Source organism: Eulemur rufifrons, chromosome 13 (assembly GCF_041146395.1).
Source record: "Eulemur rufifrons isolate Redbay chromosome 13, OSU_ERuf_1, whole genome shotgun sequence".
Lineage (NCBI taxonomy): Eukaryota > Metazoa > Chordata > Mammalia > Primates > Lemuridae > Eulemur > Eulemur rufifrons.
Genome location: NC_090995.1, coordinates 11,892,780 through 11,912,932, shown reverse-complemented (window position 1 = coordinate 11,912,932; position 20,153 = coordinate 11,892,780). Strand labels below are relative to the sequence as shown.

The following is a 20,153-nucleotide window of genomic DNA, read 5'->3' as shown; positions in this document are numbered from 1 at the left end:
CAATTAATCTCCAGTTCCAATTTGTAGAAATAAGAGAATAACATAGAGTCCAGTGAACAACCAGGTTATACTTTCATAACAGACTCTTTGCTAAATCCCTGGGGAGCTTCTAGGAAGGGAATGAATGCAGTGACCCTTGTCTTTCTGCAGAGGAGTGGGAGGGGAGGGGGGAGGGGCTTGTGTTCATGACCATAACTCCTCCCCCACCCACTCAACTGCCTAATTCTCAAGTGGATAGCCTTCCTCTCCTTACTTTCTAGCTTAAGATGGTCATACACATGACACACATCAATGAAGTGCTATCATATGGAAAGGGTGGAAACAGAGCTAGAAGAGAGGAAGGAAAAGGCCTTGGATATGTGGGTGGAGTGTGTCTTACAGGTGTGTCAATTTTTAGGATTAGGGACTACCCAGCAATAACACCGAGTTCGATTTTGTATCATGTTGAGTTTAAGTTGCTATGATAAAATCTGTTAGATTCTGAAATATATCCATGGTATGATAGATTCCTTCTTAAAATGTTACAATCTCGAATCACACATAATTGACACTCGTCAGCTTGAGGCTTTGGAGTCTATCAAGTGTATGCTGATTTCATTTTGGTTAATTTCATTGTTTACCAGCTTTCATCTAAAACTGTTCCTGAGGATTCCCCTGCCAGGGTACTGCTAGAACACATAAGGCCATGTGAATTGATGAAGGTAATTTATTCCCACCAATCAGAAAATAAGCCACATTGCTTCTGGCTGAGAATTCCATACACATTTTTAAAAAGGAAATGCCAAAAGAGATTTTTTTCCCCCATAGAACTTAATTTGATTTGTTAAAGGGCTGAGAATTCTCCAGCCAGAAAATCAATTTTCTGGTAGGACCTCAGTCTGGGATGGGGCAGATTGGTTTCTCCAAGAAACTGGGGAAACAGGATAAAAAGGAAAAACATATCAATGTCCACTCCTCCTTTTATTTTTGGTGTTTCTAAATCTGAACGAGTGCTCTCTCTCCCTATCACTGGAAATCCCTAATGAAGACACTCTCATTTTGTGTCTTAAAGATCTCTGGCGATAATTTCTAAATGGCTTAAAACAGAAATCTTTATAAAGCTTTTTGCAATCATTTGACTTGGCATGCCAAGTAACCAGAACTGTAAGATTTCGGTTTGAAATAGATTTTTTTTTTTTTTTTTGTGACGGTTGGAAGAGGAGCCCGCCTTAGCAAAATGTTTACTACTCTGTCCTCTTTGCCTCATATTGTGTAATTCTGAGAGCTCTTCAACCATGATAAACAGGTAATTATACTTTGAATTTCTCTCATGCTCTAACTAGAGGGCCTTCCGCTAAATATGCATTTCTAGGAATAAGGATTTTATGACCCAGGTCATTTTGATGGGGGAAATACGATTTAAGAGGGACAGAATTGGTGGAAGCAGCCCCAGATCTGTGACCCACACCCGTCTACGATACGCACGAAGCGCTGCCAGCTGCAGAGGGGACCAGGCAGGGCCGGTTCGGTCTGGTCCCCGGGGAGCCAGGCGCCCGGGGTGTCGCGCAGGCCCGCGGATAACCCCGGCGCGGGGAGGGCGGGGCCCCTGGCGGCCCCCCCAGCAACGCCCCGAGTCTGTGCAGCCGCCAGTTGCCAAATGAAACCCGAAACCCGGGCCGCGTCTGCGGGCTGGCCCCGCTCAGTTGTCCCAGCCTCGCGCGCGGTCTGTTGACACGTTCGCGCACGATCCCGCTTGCTAACTTCTGGGACTCCGCTTTGCGCAACGGCTGGGGTTTCTCCAGTGCGTGTGGCGACTCGGCCCAGCTCCGGCTGGGAGGCAGCGGGGCCGCGGAGGGGGACGGCGGGGACAGCGGAGGAGCGCGGCGGGGCTCGGCGGGGACAGCGGAGGAGCGCGGCGCGCGCGCCCAGGGGACGCCCCCCAGCTTCCCACCGCCGCGTGGTGCCCCCAAAGCGGCGCCACGAATGGGGCTTGCCCCTTCCCCTCGCCGCGGGAAGTGAAGCAGCCGCACTGCCCCCCTTTTTAATTTTCATTTTCTTTCGGCTTGTCCTGGGAGCCTTTTCCTGCGGAGCAGCCACCGTCGGCGTCCGTCGTGCGCTCCCGGCGGGGTAGGTGACGCGGTCGTGGGGGGGTGCGAGTCCCTGCGGGGGCCGGACGCGGCTGCCTGCGACAGGGGAGGGGGCTGCGGGGGGCGGGGGGACCGCAGGCATCTCGTGCTGTGCAGAGTGTGTGTGTGTGTGTGTGTGTCTGTGTGTATATGTGTGTGTGTGTGTGTGTGTGTGTATGGGTGGGTGTGTGTGTGTATGTGTGTGCGCGCGTACGTGTGCTGGAAGCAGTAGTTGGTAGTATGTGTTTCTGGCTTTAAAAATAGATGGAATTAATTAAAAAAACTTTGTGCAATTTAATTTCCTCTTTTACTATCCATCTTTCCCTTCCCCCCGTTTCTGTTCCCACTAGTGTTTTATGAGAGTTTCCTAGATGAGAGGCACACAGAGGTAGTTTTAACAGTAAACATTTTCTTTTTTTTTGCAAAGACAAAACATTAAGGAATCTTTGCTGGATTTTAAACCACTCAAAAGGTTTGGTCTAGTTTTTTTTTTTTTTTTTTTTTTTTAAAGAATGACATTTTTAAGGAAGTATCTATTGTCTCTTAATAAATATGTAATATAGTCTCATTTTTAAAAAATATTTTATACTGCATTTCTTTTATAAGTACCCAAACAGAAGGGAGATAATGTTACTCTGAATTCCTTAGAGATGTAAGGTTTTCAATATCAACTAGTAGTAGAAAGCCCAGACTTCCTTATAGTCTATATCTATTTTAATTCATTTGAATTAAACATTATCTCCAAGCAATTTCTGTTTCTGTATTTTCTTTCATGTTATTCTTTTTTTTAACCTTCCAACTCATCATTGTTTTGTTTCTTTCTAAAAAGAGGAAATAAATAAATCATGCTGGGTATTTAAAATATAAATGTTGTTAAGGGTTTGCTTATTCATAAGTAAAACAATATGTGTTGCTATGTCTACTAAGTAAGAAAAATTAATCGAAATCCAAGGATATTTGCAGTAGAATTTAAGAGCCTTACTCAATTACTGAGAAGAAGATGGACAGACAGATTAAATACAAACAATATGTCCACTGATTCTAATTAGAACTCAAAACTAATAGTTAAGGGCAAAAATGGATGTTGGAATTGAACATCATAAAACATAAAACACACAGAATTAATACATTAGAAAAATCCAGAAAACAAGTATAAAGTCATATTAAACTTGTTAAGATTTTGCTCCCCCTTTTAAATTTCTTAATACTTGTTTTTCTCTGGGTATATTTCAATTTCTAGGAGAGCACACTAACACCCCCGCCCCCCCCTGCTCCCCGGCCCCTTATCTTCCCTGAGTGCCTCACCTTCAGGTAGCAAGTCTAGGAATATGTTCTTTCTAGAGACATTACTGAGTTATCAGAGATTTCACCTTAGACATCTTGGAAGACTAAGATACTGGCAAAACTCTAAAATAAATAACATCTTCCTACTACTCACAGGAGGTACTTTCTTGCTGGAAGACCTTTAAGTGGGCATAAGGGATAAGCTAAGTCTTTCAGATCTGGAGTTTAGTTTGAAGTTCGTGGAAGGACTATACAAGCAGTATGATGCTAGGAAGGAGAATCTCTAATTCTTTCTGCATGCAAGAGGCTGTTGAAACTCAGACTGTCCTTGGCTTCCAGCTATGTTACTTGGTTTTATTACTTCATCTTAGGGGTTTGGATTTAAGTTGAGGGTGGTTTTTCTGTAATGTTCTTCTGGGCTCTACATACTGTAAACTTGAACTATTTGAAAATAAAAACCTGATAGTAAGTAGAAAAGAATTAAGTTCTCAAGAAAAAAAAAAAAAAATGCACCGCAGAAATAGCAATGCACCCTTCCAAACAAGAACATAGATTTAAGTGTAAAAGTGTTCTTGGCTGAAGTCTCCAGCAAAATCCCTTCAGCTTTTGCTCAGGATGGTAATGGCCAAAGCCCTGGGAGCTTTCATGGATCATGGTTTTATTTACTGTGTGGTCTTGGACTCTCCAGGGTGAAGGGTGGGGGTGGGGCAGGAAGCCCGAGGAATGTGCAGCAGGTGGTGATGAGTAGTTTGTGTCTGATTACTTTGGTGTCTTAGCCAAAGCCTCTTGGGAGTTTACCAACAGCTCCCTTAATAGTTTCGCTGTGACCTACTGGCCCATTGAAGAGTATTTTCTTTCTGACTCTTAGTGTCCGGGGTGGCTTGTTAGGGCTGAAAGCAGGCAGTGCCACTGTGAAATTCAGACCATGCCTTCTTTCCTGCTATAGCACCATCTTAATTATCTGTAGTTATTTTCCTGTGGCATTTTCTGGGCAGTGAAGTGTTCTTTTTCCATGAATTGAGCTATGTAATGCTGATTGCTTATTTCTGCCGTGTTTTGAGTTTTGGTAAAGGTGAGTGCTTTGAAAAAACAAGATGGGGAGGTGAATAGAGGGTCAGCCTGGAGCCCAGTGAGAAGTGACAGCCACCCTACTGGTCACACATGAGTGTGGAAGGAGGTTGATTATAAGAGCCTGGGGCATCCACTCTATCCTGATCAGATTTCACTGAGGAAAAAGCAGAAGAGATTTAAAATGGAGAGATGCCTGTTTATTCTTAAAGCCATGGCTAAAGGACTAAGCTATCTCCCAGATGAAGAAGGATATTTAAAAATAGAGTAGTAAATGGTCAACTTACCCATGCAGTTAATGCTCTCCGCATGAAGAGTGAGAACCTCACATTGAGTCTCGCGGTGGTAACCCATCTGTCTTTGCTCTGCGAACTTGACGTTTACAAGGTTCTGATGCTTTCAGCAGATAAGTAAAAGCACATTTGGAAGTGGGAGGGTTATTGTGATGAGAAATCAAAGAATGTTCAGTTTTCAGAGGTTATTGTGTACATGTGTGCTTTTAAGCAGTATCTACACTCTACTGTGACATGGCTACGATTGATCTTTATAAAGTACAGATCTGATTGTGTAAGTCCCTTATTCAGAAACCTTTGTTGGATCCCAATGACATACAATATTGACCCTAAACTCTTTCGTGGAATGTCTAAAAGCTCTTCCAAGCCATTTCTTTTTAGCTGCCTCTTCCTGTACAAGGGCTCCTCACTGTTCACAGTTCTGATCTCTTGTTCATGGATTCTGCTGGAATGCCCTCTGCCCGGAAAGTCCCTCTTGATTCTTGGTGGCCGACTTCAAGTGGAATTTCCTTTGGGAAGACATACCCAATTTCATGAAAGAAGAACTAATCGTTTCATCTTGTCTGCTTCCATATCATTTTGAATATTTAATAATTACTTTGATAATTTTTATGTATCTCCCCAACCCCCTCAACTACTGTGAGTTCTTCATTGGGTTGATTGGTGGCTGGGGAACCACCTGAATCCAAGTGCCCAGCCCAGTGTCTGAAACATGGTAGACTTCTGTTAATGTTTCTTTAATAAATGAGCAAGTAAAGTTGTGACTAACCTACATAAAATAAAATCTATACAGATAGTTATACCCAAAGAGTTCACATGAAAAATGTCTATTTGGACTCAGACTTCATTTTCCAAATGTAACAATGCTACAAAACATAATTCACTTTCCAGACCAGCCCACACATGCCTATCAAATCCTTACAATGGATAAAATACTGTGCTTTTTGCAATTTTAAAGCATAAACAAAACAAAAACTACTGTGGAATCATTTTTTTCCTTCTGGAAATCACAGAATGCACTTGACCTTAAAGATGATGGAAACAGTTAAAATTAATATACATTTTCCACAGTTTTTTTTTTTATTATACTGTAAAATTTGTAATCTGTGAAATCCCAGTGGGGGGGGGGTCCTAGATTTAGCTGTGAAGACTAATAATGAAGTTAAATTCGAAGATCCTGCTTGTGGAATGGGCAATAATTGTCTTAATTAAGCAAAATAGAAATACTAATTTTGGCTATTTAGTAATTATCTTGAGTACGGGTACTTGAGGGACATTAGATTTAATTGAAGGAGAATATGAAGGTGGATGGAGAGGAGGAAATTTCGAGGGACACCTTCTTTTATGTTACTGATTCTTTATTATATTGACTTTCTTTTCATCTCATTTTAGAATTGAGACAAACCCAAAATTTCCTTCTGAAAAAATTTGTCTTTTTCTACAGTTATTTTTGCTGCCATGTAGAAAGGTATTTACACTTCATCTGGGCCAAGATTCAAATGGGCTCATTTCATTTTCAGAGCAGTGTTGCCTTTGTTACTTGCATTTCTGCTATTTAGCATGTGAATAATACATATTTTCATCAAGGATTCATAATCCTCGTGTTTCGGGTGCCAGCCAGGGACTCCAGGCTCAAGTTGCTTCTTATTCAGCATCTCTGAGCGGCCCAGAAGAACAAGCATTGATAGTGAAGTGTAATAGTCTAACCACTCATTTCTCTAAATTTTCTAATCAAATTATATTACCAGAAACTTACTTCCCCTAATCGCATTCTAATACCTTTTTCCTTTTTGCTAAAAAGTCTTCATTATGCTATGCTTTATATGATACTTTTTTTTTTTTCCTGAAGATCAACATAAAAGAAATGGGCTGCATAGAAATGTCTTGGCACTTCACGTATTTCAATATTCTTTCTGTAAAGATCTCCATGATAAATTCATCTTTGCCTTTCCTACTAGGAGTTTTTAAAAGTATGTCTTTTCTGATTAGTGTTTTGTTGTTGTTGTTGTTAGAAAAAGAGAGGCCAAGAAATCACCATGCTTCTCATTTTGGCTTGTCACCCAAGAAGCTGAGAACTAAATCTGATGCTCAGTTGTACCCTAGTCAAGGTTTTCTTACGACACGGTTTGCATCTTTTTATCCTTACTTTTAATACATTTATGATACCCATACTTTTTAACTCAGCTTAGTTAAGTCTATTATGGAAATAGGTTGAATTACCTCATTTTATATATTTTTTTACCCTGTTTAGACATTTAGTTAAATATTTATACATTTCTACTGTGTACCTTTAGTCTAGTATCTTAGAGCCAATAATTTTTCCAAGGTCATTTTTTGTGGTGCCTTGAAACATTGCAGGTACTGCTTTTATACTCATAAAATGATCTTTCTTTCAAATGTTACATTTCTTAAAAACCTTAGAGGGAAATCATGTTTTAGTAACTTTGAAAGTAGATGCATAAAGCCAACATGTGAGTTGTTTTCAATACATGTATCACAATTATATAGAACAGTTCCTTCTGGGATATCTCTGAGAAATGGAAGAGAAAACTCTTTTCCCCTTGGAAATGGAATCTGTCAATACATTAAGGCTATGGAGCTGTACTTAGGGCTGTTTTGTGACTGCTACATTGGGCCTTCAGAAAACAGTAATTTTTCAAATTCCCCAAAGGGGCGAAATAGCTTTCATTTTGTCTCCAGTTTTCTCTCTCTGAGTCTCCCAGACTATCATAGTGATAGTCACTCCAGTGAATTAAGTACTTCCTAAGTATCAAGTATTCCACAAGATGTTTTTGCATATATTACTTCTAATTCTACAAGTCATCTATATTATATCTAATTCAGATTTATTGTTCTCATTGTATCAGGAAGTTTAGGCTCAGAGAGGTAAAGTTACCCAAGGTAGTGTAGATTTGAGAGTCCAAACCACATCTACATGAATCCAAGTACTCTGCCATTTTTACCATGTCCTCTTCCTCCTGGTGCTTTTCAGTTATACATTTTAGAGTCATAAACTATGTGTTTCATGGGTTTGGCATAGAGTATAGCCCCTAGTCTCAGCATGATCTCCATGAACTGACCTTGTTGGGTCTCTTGAAGGGGTTGTAGATGACAAGCATTCTTGTGCTGGTGGCTCCTGGGATGAGTTACCATCATCAATGTTGTCTGGTGAGAAAAGAGACTCCATCCACCACAGGCCAGTAACTGAACCAATCTGTAGTGATCAGCCTGGCCAGACTTTATTTTCTGGTTGAGCAGGGAACAGGAAAAGTACGGTCCACAGAGGTCCAGGGATCTATACCTATAGCTTAATTTCCAGACATGGGACCACTTGCCCCAGGAGCACAGTGGGCAATGGGGTGGAGTAAAGAGAAGGAGACAAGTGGTTCCCATGTTAGGACTAGCGACCCAACTTGGAAAAGCTGAAATAATAGCAGAAAAGGATGATGCTTTGGGGATAGCAACCAAGAAGGGAAGAAAAGTTGAGTTAGTGGTGGGAGCACTCCATGGGCACACAGAATTGAAATGAGCCATAGGGAACGGGATTTGAAAGCCAGTCTTTCTCAGGGAAGGAGCATTTATCAGAGGAATTGTTGCAGTGCATTCACTCCTGTTTGTAAAGATACCTAGAGAAGAGAATTCTACAGCTTTCTGGAGGGGTCATCTTCAATTGTTTCATTTTCTTGGGAATATCTGGTTTGAAAATTTCTCCCTTGAAGGAACTTCCAGCAAGATAAGGTGATCAAGGAGAGTCAGAAGAGCCAGAGGTTATCTTGTTGCAACCTAACTGCATCGACCTAGGATTCAGCCATGTGACTATCACCTTCAGAGTGTCATTTTGTTTTTTACATCCCATTATTATATAATTGTCATTGTGGAATGGTCAAGTGAAACGCTGATGATTTTATAGAAAGTCATCTATGGGGTACACAGAAGATCTCTACTTCTTTACATTTCTGAGTTGCTGATTAGAGACTTCATGTTTTGGTGACAACTCACGCTTTTGTCATGAAATAACTTTTCTGTACCTATGGGATTAGGTCAAGTTGGCAGGTTCCAAGGAGGAGCCTTGGTCTTTGGTACCTGGAGACAGGTGAAGGGCACAGGGTTTGTCTGGTGAGGAGCTCCGAGGACTCTTGCAGAACAGGTCCATCTGCCCAGGAAGGAGGGATGGGGGAGGGGCAGGAGCAAGGTCAACAGATAACAAGTGTCAGAAGCCAGGAAATCAGGGGAAAAGGCAAATCCAGAGACAGTACCAAGAACTAAAAGCCAAGGGAAAGGAGGCAATGTTTAATGTGGCAATTAAGAATTCCTTCTCTGTCTAATAATAGATGACAATTATTTAAGCCTCACTACATGCTAGCTATATGCTCAGCACTTGTCATGGATTATTGCATTTAATCCTCACAGCTACACAGGCCCTGTTATCTTTTATAGATGGGTGAACTGAAATCTGGAGAGGCTTAGTAACTTGCCAAAAATCACACAGCCACTACGTGCTAGATGCGAGATTCAAATTAAAAGGTCTCACTTCAACGGAGCAGCCGTCACTGTTTGCTCTGGAATTAGGCCTGTGTTACAACCTGGTTCTGATATTCTTAAACCTTGTGACCGGACCCTGGGCGTTCACCATCTATAGTTGTATTCACCAACCACAGTTTTCCTCTCTGTAAATGTGGTCATTGAATAGTACCTGCTTCAGAGTGTTGTTATGCACTTTTAATTTATAAAGTCAGCAATGTATAAAAAGAGATTGGAGGTGTATCTGGCCCTGGTAAGTATTAAAACAAGTTAATAGTTATTATATTCAGTGACGAACAGAGAAGTCCTGAGCAGTACTTTTCAAACTGTAGGTCCTGATCTAACAGGGGTCATAAAATCAAATTAGTGGTTCATGACCAACATTTCTGTTTGAATGAAAAGGAAAAGAATAAGATGAAATGGACTGGAATAGAAAAAAATCAAGGCTCATTATATGCAGTAAAAGTAAAAATTGTTTCATGTTTCAATTTCAGTTTTGTGTATGTGTGCATCTTAGACACCCACACTGAATAGAAATTATTATTCTTATAATCATTCACATATACTTCTGATTATTGATAACTGCCAAAAAATAAGCATTTTTAAAAGTCTTTAAGGTAGCAGTTCTCAAATGCGGTAGAGGACCAGCAGCCTGGATTCCGCCTGAAAAATGCAAATTACTGAGCCCCACCTGGGGCTGATTTATAAGGCCTCCTGGTGATTCTGATGCACACTAAAATTTGAGGACCACTTGTTAGTCAAAGGTGGCATTTGGAAATCATAAAAAAGCTAGATACTTAAGTAAGATACATCTAAATACTTAAGCGTGATTAAAAGTACACCTTGATATTGTGCTGACTAAAGGTTTCAGCTCTCCAGGGAATGCTGCCCAGCGTTTGTGTGACTTTGATTTTGTGTAGTTGCTTCTCCTATTTTTCTACCCTACCTGCTCACAGGTGCTTGTGGGTAAATCCCACAGAAGTCAGTTAGTTTTCAGGCAGAAGGACGTTGAATAGATTCTATACTTTCTTCTAGAACTACAAGATAAAACCTTAACATTCTTTGTGTGTAGCCCTGAGCCCTGAGTAATCTAAGTTTTATTCAGTTTGAAACATTTTAATGATAACCGTCCAGATGCCTGAACAGCTGTAAAATTAGGAGTTAAATTAAAAATTCATAAAAAACTGCACTCAATATTTTACTAATTGACATTTAGTTTGAAAAGTACATGCAGATGGGAGGAAGATAGGCAGTTCAGTTAAGGCCATAGTAATATTGGTGGTAAACAAAAAAATCTTTTTGATAAAAATGTAAGTGATACAAATTTGTATGCCGAGGATTTTTCCCCCCTCAAAGAAAACAATGAATGTGTTTAAGGTATTTACTGATTCTATGTCATTACTTGAATGAGAGAGCTGATAATATTGCACTGACTGTTTTCATTCGTTGCACGTTGTATAATACACTGTTGTATTTGGTTTATGGTTGGCGGGTGTGTTTACTTTAAGACATAAAGCATCCTGTTCGAAAACACAGCATCCAGATTCACTGCACAGGACTTGAAGGCTTTCTTTTCCATTCTTTAAAAAAATTACCTTGGATTTTTAAAAATCAGCTTTTTAATAGGTGTATATATATATAATATCTCTCTATATAATATATATGTTAACTTTTACTAAAAGTTAATTGTTAGTGGTGTGTGAAAATATTTTTAAGGACAAAAGTGTCAGGAAAAACGAGTTTCAGGGGTAGGAAAGTCTACCTTCTGGCTCCCCAGAGGGAAAATTTCATATTTAAGCAGTAGTTTGAGAGATGTTTTGAAAGGTCCTGCTTTTATATTTGGTTCTATGATTGGAGAAGAGTGAGGAGGACGTTGGGAAAAGAGCAAGGAGACTGTGGACTCCATTCCTACTTCTGGTATTAATTGTCATCGATGAACTCAGGCAAATCACTTAGCTTTTCTGGACTTTAGTCTCCTTATCTATAAAATGAGGGGGTTACAGTAAATACTAAGTTTGTTCCAGCATTGAAAAACCTATGTTGCCAAATGGTAGGATGTTCCTTTTGAGCAATTTCTATAAGAATGAGGCTATGGGTATGTGTTTGGCAGGGCTCTGAAAACTGGATATTTCATTTTATAGAGGAGTGAGTATCTGGAAGGTATATAGATAGCATGACAAAGTTTCACGTGACCTTTCCTTGACAAATGTCACGGGCCAGTGGGCTACTTTTCATCAGCTGTGGGTTTAGGGGTGTGTGTGTTAGCCTCTCCAGAGGGAATCTGAAAATGTGTGAGGGTGGTTTTGATCATCACGATGATTGTGTGAGGCGACTGGCATTCAGTGCCCGGGTCAAGAATACCATATGTTCTGCAATGTGTGACGGTCCCTCCCTACAAAGGGTTTCCCCTGCCCCAATGCCAAGAACATCCCCATTGAGAAGCTGGCTAACAAAGTTAGGGATTGAGTTTTTTGTAAAATCATTTGGGAAACTGGAACTGAAGTCATATAGTTTCTACCATTTCAGTAACTCAAATGCAAACAATATCTATTCTTAGATGACAACTGGTATTTATAATGCAAGGGAGAGAGTGACCTCGAGCTCTCTGCATTGTGTATTGATGACGCAGTAAGAAGAGCAATGAAAATCTCGGCTCTTTGAGTACAGTGAGCGGATACAACTTGAAGACATACTAGGGGTAGCTCTCTTGAGTAGAAGTTACTAGTTTCCCAATGACAGCCATATTTTTAATGAAATGCCTTACGGAGGTTTTCATTCAGTGCAACTGGACATTTTCCTGTGTTCCAATAAATGTTATGGTTAAAGCATTAAATGCATCTGTTTGATTCTCTGTGTGAAGAAATGCCACTTGCTTAACAGAGCTATCCATGATGAGTGACGTGAGTCCTTCCTGCCCTCCTTTGGCCTCCTGCCCTTGCGTTGGCCTTGTAGATTCCGTCAGGCTGAGGCTAGAGCTCATTCAGCTGGAGTGACTCATTCAGGGCCTTTTGAAGAACCTTTGTTATGTTTTCAAATTGGAGGTGAACTTTGCCTTGGAATCACTTACATCACAGGATGGTTTTCTTAAAATTCTTTTCTCTCTTCTATCTTCCTTCCTGCGTTTGTCAAGTCCTTGGCTTGCTTGGTTGCTTGTGTGTATGTTTAAATTACTGCTTCTATTCACCTCGTAGATACTCTGGTTATAAAAGGTGTTGTAGGGACAAAATTGTTGCCTAGCAAACCAAAACCAATTTGAAAGGGAACTCTGCTTCCCTCTTTTTTGGGGTGTCTCTGAGTCTTAACACCTCTGTCGGAGTGGAGAGAGAGGGAGATATAATTGAAATGCCTGGCCTCTTTTTCCTACACATTTGGTGAAAATTTAGATCAGAAAAGAAGGCTGGAACTACAGAATTAAAAATAAAAACGTCTTTTGGGTAATCTTTCATGTTTATCATCTATAGTAGGCCTACACAGTAGGCCCACAACAGATTAAAAGTTACAGGCTACATTTGTCGTAGAATGAATTAATTTTTCAGACTTCAGAACAAAAGCTTTTACTTAAAAAAACAGCTATTGGCACCCCCCCCCCCCTCAAATCTTCCAATATGGAAAAGGAGTCTGTAGTGATTTAGGTGATTTGCCTCCAGACATACAGTTAAGAACAAGCAGACCAGGTTCCTGATTTTGGGTGGCTGGCGTGTTCCTTAGGAGCCTTTCTCACCTGGGGTTCCCTGAGAGAATTAAACCTAAATACTTTCCTAAGAAATCCAATGTATATAATAAATTACCTCCTTTGCTTTGCAACTGAAAGTTACTAGTTAAGTATCATCTTTGGCAAAATTGATAAGAATCACTCATATAATTTTCTGTGTTCTATCATTTCGATGAAAAACTTTGGCTCAGAAAGGAGCAAGTGAAGCTGTGACAAACATCTTCAAAAGCATTTTGATGAAGCTTAGATTAACCCTAACGGCCGCTGAAAAATACACTGTATGAATATCAAGGTGTAACTTGCAGCACTTTCTGTTTTCAGGTACATTTTTAATCTAATTCCTTGGACATTCCTTGTAATAATATTAATTACGTTGAACCCATTTAATATAAATTGAACGTGCTCAATACACTGTAGAATTTCATTGAGTTCAGTCTTTGAACCACACCATAGTTGTGCTCTGTTCTCTTATTTTATGCTTTTCATAGTCCTGAAAAACAAGGAAATAAGTAAGTCTGATGGCGTTTAACACTTAGGAGATTTCATGCAGAAAACAAAACCAGAAACGAAAAATAACTAGTTATTCTCTTTCAGCACCATCTTGGCCAGTCAACTAATGAGGGAAAGTGAGCGAGGGAATGGAGGAGGAGGAGGGGAAGAAGACTCAGCTCACGATGGCTGCTGTGTAAACCTGAGAAACAAGGAGAGCTCCTTCCGTGCGGCGCTGTCATCATCTCTCTGTTTGCAACCCCAGCCTCGATTGTTTAATTTGTGGAACATTCCAGAGAGTTTCCTTAGCTTCCCTGACATGAGCCTGACACTGGGGTTGGAGGACTCAGAGGGACTCCTTTCTAAAGCAGGAGAGGATAAAGAGAGCGAGTGGGCTGTGCAGCTCCTGGCTCAGCTGGGGGAGACAGACTTTTCATCTTGAGCAAGGTGAGCCCTCGGTGTGGCTGAGCTGCGGGGGACCAGCGCGTGCTGCTCCGGGTCCCCTTCCTGGCAGCTTTGAAAAGCGCAGGCTGGGGTCTCAGAAACACGGGGTTATTTCTGTGTCTCAAAAGAGAGCATACTAAATGCCTAGACTTCCTGCAGAGATTGGCACAGGGCTCAGTGGTGTCACATCTGGGACTGTGCGTCTGATAATGCATGTTCAAGCAAGAATAGAACACCAGGGGCTTGTGAGGGTTAGTACCTATTTGTTTAGAAAATAACACTCTGTCCAAACGCACAGCAATAATAATAGTGGCGTATTTCTTACTGCTGTCTTCTGTTAGTTGGATCTGATATTTTCTTCATCTCTTAGAAATAACCATTAAGTAAAAATAAAATTATATTGAACTATTTGGTGGAAATGCCAAGCAATTAGTGTATGATACCATTTCTGAGCTGTACTGTTAATGTGAAATGCTAAAATAATTCAGAAAGAGTAAATGATATGTAAAGGTCGTATTACCATGGGCCTGGAGGCAGCAGAAATGGGAAGGAGAGGGAGAATATATCATGTTAATGTGGAATGTGATGAAATGACTGGTGATATTTCATATTTGTCTGGGATATGCTAAATTAGAGCTGGTGATGCTTTTTTGTCAAGGTTGTCAGGAAACAGCTCCAGTGACTGGTTATGAGATTGGAGATTGATTCTTGATACAAATGTTGATCCATAAATTGTAACCAGAATGATTTAGACTGTGTTTACGGAGTTGGAGGCAGGCAGGGAAGGCAGGCGGTAAAGGTTAAATTTTTACCTTAAAGTTGAGCTTTGATTTGAAATAAAGGTATTACATGCTTTATCTGGAGTTGGTAATTTCTTTACCTTGCAATTTCCTGGTATTCCATTGTTAAATTTCCAGATAGTTCTCTTTAGAATGTGTTCCCACATGAACCGTTCTACCTGTTCCTTTTATGAGAGACTGAATTTTGTGCTCTAATTGATTTTAATAAGAGGCAGGGAAGCCCCATTATTTTATGACTGTTAAGAACCGTAAACAGTTCAGTCATAGAACCTTTGTTTGGCAGCTTCCAGGAAGTTATTAATTAGACTCAGTTCCTGTTAAAATGAGGCATTTACCTTTGGCAGATCTATTAATGCAGTTCTTTCTGTTGGTGGTAAATTAGTGGTCACCCACTATAATAGCATTTGATAGCTTATTTGAAAAGGTTTTGGTTTTTTTTTCTCCCAAAACAGCTTGTATGGCATGACATTGTAAAAGCCATGATAATTGCATAATTTATTAGTGAATTTTTCCCCATAGAGACCACCCAGTATAGTGTTAAGAATCTCAGATTTTTTAACCTGTATGCATTTAGTCCAGCGCAATGCCTCTCTCTGTAAACTCCAATTTGCCTTTTCTTAATAGATTTGCTTAGTTTAACACTCTCCTGTTACTGAAGCAAGATTGACTCTTTTCTCTTACCGGTGACTAGTATTTATAAGGGTTAATACAAAACTTGGTACTTCACCTTGATTAATCATCTTAGTATCTTCCTTTACCCTCTTAGAAGTCTTGAGTAAATCAGGCATGATACTACAAGCCTTCGCACTTCATCACATAAAAATAAATGTGATAAATAAATATATAATGACTAATTTTAAGTTGATAACAGTTTTATGTTATGGTTAATGATTGGTTTTAGATTATAATTTTTCTTGTTAGCTCACCGATGGCTAATGTGGTACACTCTTCCATTTACAGTGAGCCCTTAGGAAAATAAAAGCTTTATTTTTCTCTCATTTACTTGGCTAATTTTTGTCTATGAATTTAAACGTCACATTCAGAAATCATGATTACAAAATAAATAATGGAAACTAGCCTTTTCTGCTATTAATTGCCACTTGCGGTCCTGTGACGTTTTCACTTGTTTTTATTAGTAAATCAGCTAGGCTCTATTTCAGCTGAATGTTACCTAGAAATCACTGGGACTTGGGGGTCTGTTGACAGACACTTGGCTGGGTGGAAACGAGGCTGAAGGGAGCAGTGATACGGAGCGGGGGTCCCGACTGGGGTTCACTGTGGAATAGGTACTTACTGGGGACTTGGAATCCGTGTTTTTCCTCTGGGCTTTTGTCCTGAGTCTACACTTGTTTCCTAGTCCAAGGAGGGCTCTGGTCAGAGTACACTGTCAACCAAGTATACTTTGTCCCGTGATGAGACAGTGCCTCCGGGTGTCTGTAATGCCATCTCACAGAACTAGCCTCAGGTTCCCTTGGAAGTTTCAGCTGCTTCATGTTCTGAATTCTAAGGAATCTGAAACGGTATGGAGCAGGTGAGGGCTGTGAGTTAGGGACCACATCAGCATCTCCTTTGCTTCTATTCTAATTCGGAGTGATAGGCCCTTTCCTCTTTGAAGTTAAGTGTCTTGTTGCTATTCTTTCTCTGACCACTTTTTCTTCTCTTTCTTCCATTTCGGTTCCCTTTAAAAATCCTCCCTCCTCCTCCCCGCCCTCCCTCTGTTCTTTTTTTTTCTTCCTTCCTTCTTTCTCATCTTTCTTCCTTCCCTCCTTCATTTGCTTTGTCTTTTTATTACTCTGTAAGCTTGTCATGTCAGCTTTCTGTAAGTACCAAACTTTCTTGTATCTTTTTCTTCCCATATTCCTTCTTATAATTATTGGTCGTAGTGTTTATCGGCCCCATTTCTTCTTCAGTTACATATTTCCAGGACGTAGGGCATTGGTCATTATTTTTGTTCCTTTTGGAACCTCCAAAGCCATGGACTAAAATATACTACTTTTATTGTCTACAGCTGCTTGAACAAACTATTGTATAATTATTAACTCCTCCTTTCTACTCCTATCCTCATAAAGCTTTTACAGAAACGTAAAACCAGATAAGCAGCCGATTTGGTAAACATTACATGGGTAACAGATTTCTTTTTTTTTTTTTTTTTTTTTTTTGAGACAGAGTCTCACTTTGTTGCCCGGGCTAGAGTGAGTGCCGTGGCGTCAGTCTAGCTCACAGCAACCTCAAACTCCTGGGCTCAAGCGATCCTCCTGCCTCAGCCTCCTGAGTAGCTGGGACTACAGGCATGCGCCACCATGCCCGGCTAATTTTTTGTATATATATATTTTAGTTGTCCATATAATTTCTTTCTATTTTTAGTAGAGACGGGGTCTCGCTCTTGCTCAGGCTGGTCTCGAACTCCTGACCTCGAGCGATCCACCCGCCTCGGCCTCCCAGAGTGCTAGGATTACAGGCGTGAGCCACCACGCCCGGCCGTAACAGATTTCTTAAAAACGCTATTTAAGAGTCAGTGCCGTTCTGACATTTACTAGCAGTGCCAAGCCACTTAAAATATTTTGTAAAACCAGGATAATGGTCCAATGAGATAACACAGCTGAAAGCATTCCAGGTGCAAATGTTAGTCATTGTTACTGAGATTTGCTCTTGCAGAGGGTCACCATTCAATATCATAGGGATTTTAAATCTTATATTTTACTTTTTAACTTTTTATGTTAATGGAATTTGAGACATAAAAAATTTGCAAAATTTATTTCATAGAAACTTTTCCCAATGTTAACGTCTTAAAGTTATCAAAACCAGGAAATTGACTTTGATAAATTACTGTTACATGTTGTTATTATTCAGTTTCATCAGTTGTCTCACCAATAAACTTTTCTTGGACCAGGATACAAAGAGAAATTACATCCTACATGTAGCTGCCATGCCTCTGACTCTTCTCCAGCCTGGGACAGTTCCTTGGTATTTCTTCTTCTTTTTTTTTTTTTTTGAGACAGAGTCTCACTCTGTTGCCCAGGCTAGAGTGAGTGCCGTGGCGTCAGCCTAGCTCACAGCAACCTCAAACTCCTGAGCTCAAGCGATCCTCCTGTCTCAGCCTCCCGAGTAGCTGGGACTACAGGGCATGCGCCACCATGCCCGGCTAATTTTTTTCTATATATATTTTTAGCTGTCCATATAATTTCTTTCTATTTTTAGTAGAGGTGGGGTCTCGCTCTTGCTCAGGCTGGTCTCGAACTCCTGAGCTCAAACGATCCGCCCACCTCGGCCTCCCAGAGTGCTAGGATTACAGGCGTGAGCCACCGTGCCCGGCCGGTATTTCTTTTTCTTACAAGCTCTTGACATTTTTGAAGAATAGTGACCAGTGATTTTGGAGAATGTTTCTCACTTTGGGTTTTCTGATCAAATTTAGGTTGTGCGTTTCTGGCAAGAGGACCACAGAGGTGATGCTGTGCCGGTCTCAGTGCATTGTATCAGGAACTACATGGTGTCTAACTTGTGTAAATACCAGTGATGTTCACTTCAGTTCCTCAGTTGAGTTCTGCCAGGTTTCTCTACTGTCAACTCGCTAGTTTCCTTTCTATAATTAATTAGCATTATGTGTAAAGACACTATGTACATGGTCAGTTTCTCATCATACTTTGAACCACGAATTTTAACACTCATTGGTCATTTTTGCCTGGAACAGTCGTCACTGTGGTGTTGGCCAAGTGGTGACCTTTTATTTTCATTGTTCATCCTACATTTGTTAGTTAAAATTGGTCTGTAAGGAAGAGCCTTCCCTCCCCTTCTTTATTTACTTTTAATATTCAGTTGTATCAGTATGGGCTCATGGGTATTTGCTTTATGAGTTATGGTCCATTGCAACTGATACTTATTTTGTTGCTCAAATTGTCCACATTTGACCACGAGGAGCCCCCTCAAGTTGGCTTCCATGTCTTTTCTTCATGTCACCGTTATTTTCAAACACTTTTTATTTTCTGTTACTACATGATGCTCTGGCCTTTTCTTATGCTCCCTTTGATCCAACCTTTGAATCAGTCATTTCTCCAAGAAACCCAGATGTCTTTTATTGAAGAATGGTGTTTAGAAACCGAGATCTGTGTGTTAGCTGTGCTCATCCACAAAGGCATGTCTCTCCTTTCTCCTACAGTCTCTTTACTTATTTGCTTAAATCTTTAGTACGCATAAAGTGCTTTCAGAATTACTAATCCATATCTCAGTGAAAAACATTTACTAACTAGAGTCTGGTATTTAGCCTTAGACTACAGAGTCAAAATACTTTATTTTGCCTTTGGCCTTAGACTATACAGTCAAAATACTTATTTCCAAAGTGACTTTTCTCCTCCTCCTCCTCATAGAATAATGTTATGCTCTGGCCTTCAAGGAAGACTATGGCCATTTCCCTTTGACCTGAATATTTGCATACTTAAGTGAGTCACTTAAAAACCCTGATTATATATATATTTTTTAATAAACTGATTCTGTTAACCTGCTGTGTTACCAACATGAAAGTGAAGCCTCGTATTTCTCATATGTTTTCAGGCTCTTATGGAATTTGAGCAATTTCTAATTTCATACAATTAGGAAAATGTCAGACTCATGGAAACTGTGTATCTTTCAACTTGAAAATTTTAACTGATTTTTTTTTTAAAGCTTTTGCTAGAATTTGCTTAGACACTAGTATAACCAACAGTGTATTTAGAGTACTCTGACCTGGGTCTTCCCCAAATTTCCCAACTTCAAACTCCCTGATTCTTTTCCTTTCAAATCTGCACTGAGGACTGAATCAGCTTCAGCTTGCAAAGATGGAAAAGCCTAACCCCATTTCTGACTTGAATCAAAATATATTTTGTTCTAACATATTTTGGATATTATTGTAGATAAGAGATACTCCAAGAGACAAGGTTACTTGTTAGTTGGCTGAACCTTAATGGCTCAGGTACCACTGAATCCAGGATAATACTTGATGCTCATTTCCTTCCCCTTTTAAAACCACTTGACTTTGGGTGGAGTCAACAACACAATTAATGTTCTTTTTTTGGTACTCATATATGTTTTTGTTCCATTTTCTTTCAGGATGTGGCACTTTTACATTTCCTCTATGTAGAGTAAAACTCACATCACATGCACTTTAAATTTTTTCCCTTCTTTGAGTCACTGCATATTATAATAGCTCACAGTACGAAGGCTTTGGGTTGATTACTGAGTTCTAATCCTTACTCTCCCAGCTATGTGGTCAAACTACTTAAGGTCTCTTGGCCTCAGTTTCTTCTTCTGGAAATTGAGAACAAAAAATAGAACTCCTTTACGTGGTTGTTATAGAGTTTAATAAAGATAGTAGATATACAGTGCTTAAAAGCATGCCTGGCACATAATAAACATTCGCAGAATATTACAGTTATTATTTGTATATTCGGCTTTACTCCAGATCTCA

General features: G+C 40.0%; 1 protein-coding gene across 1 annotated transcript in view; it reads left to right on the top strand.

Annotated features, from left to right (window-relative positions):
- The first annotated feature begins 1,897 nt into the window (after positions 1-1,897).
- Positions 1,898-20,153, top strand: part of ARHGAP24 (Rho GTPase activating protein 24) — a 330,318-nt gene continuing 312,062 nt past the window's right edge. Inside the window, exon 1 of the mRNA XM_069485543.1 lies at positions 1,898-2,106. The gene's annotated coding sequence lies outside the window, so the exon portion shown is untranslated. The remainder of the gene's footprint in view (positions 2,107-20,153) is intronic.